The sequence below is a fragment of the Morone saxatilis genome, unplaced genomic scaffold (assembly GCF_004916995.1).
Source record: "Morone saxatilis isolate NCDOM2014 unplaced genomic scaffold, NCSU_SB_2.0 Contig18, whole genome shotgun sequence".
NCBI lineage: Eukaryota > Metazoa > Chordata > Actinopteri > Moronidae > Morone > Morone saxatilis.
The window spans coordinates 17308372-17309823 of NW_023339740.1; positions in this window are offsets into that span (position 1 = coordinate 17308372).

The window sequence follows — 1452 nt, forward strand, 5'->3', positions numbered from 1 at the left end:
CATCTCTCCTCCACACCGTGTCCAGCGCCAGAGGTCTGTAAGCATGACGCAGTAAGAACCAGTAGAGTCTCGATACAAAACCCCTTAAATTCTGCAGAAATGTTTTATAAACTGTATTTATAACTGGGACCTTTTACTGTATACAGGACAAACTCAATTCTTATTTCATCATGCTCACTATTGCACATGGATTAATTGCAAATAAGGTCATCATAATGACATAGATAGTTTGAGTTTTACTCTGTAATGTATTAAGACCTAATGCAGACACAGCGCAATATGAGTAAGCATTCATTCACTCTAATTACACCTGAAAATCAGCCATTTAAGTACTTTTCATATGATTATAAAGTTGTTAAAAAACATGTTTTTTGTTAATATACACTGATCAGCCGTAGCATTATGACCACCTGGGCACCCTGGTGGTCATAATGTTATGCCGCCCCATACCAACAAACTGATGCCCTGTGTGTTCTGACCCCTTTCTATCAGAACCTGCATTAACTGTTTCAGCAGTTTGAGCTACAGTAGCTCCTCTGTTAGATTGGATCATACGGGCCAGCCTTCACTCCCCACGTGCATCAATGACCCTGGACCTTGTCTCCGGTTCACCGCTTTACTTTTCTTGGAGAACTTTTGATAGGTACTAACCACTGCAGACTGGGAACACCTGGGTACCCACACAGACTGGGTAATGTTATAGCTGATTGGTGTATTTCTGTGCATTTTGAGAGAATACACAATTTTCACAGCAGCCTTCTTGACACATAATAGTAGGATAAACAACCAATGATACTAATTGAGGTTCGGATCCATTTAGTGAAGCGGAGCCTTTCCAGTGAGCCAGCATGCACAATAGCAACAACCTGACTCTGTTTGACCTGAATGAAACTGAATCTTAATTAGTCTCACTGGTAACACGTGTCCACCTTACTATTTCATGTCAAAATGGCTGCTGTGAAAAAGGTCTATTATGGTGAGCAATCTCCCCTGTCACCCCATCATCAGGCCGCTATTGTAGCCCCGTTGACTCCTCGACCAAAGTAGCTAATGCCGTGCAACGTTCCGCTACATCAATTCACAGCTTCCACACCCACTGAAATGCATTTGATTAGTCACCCCAGCACAGCAACGGGAACATAAATAATTCATCTGTGCAAGTGACAAATGAGGCAATCAATTCTGGGACAGCATTCAAAGAGAAACTATTCAAATCCCTTCTAAATTAATTTTCTGCCTTTTAGTGGCCATGGACTTGAAATTTTAATGGTGAATTCATCAGATTATGTTTTTACCCTGACTTCTATAAACTGAAACATTTGGTGCCTGAAAATTTTTTTAAAAGATATACATAATACACAAAACATCAAGGTTTCTTGACAGACAGTAAGCCTTGGAGAGTTGGTTATTCTTTCAGATCAGCAGTACAAGTCTCACTACTGGCAACACTAA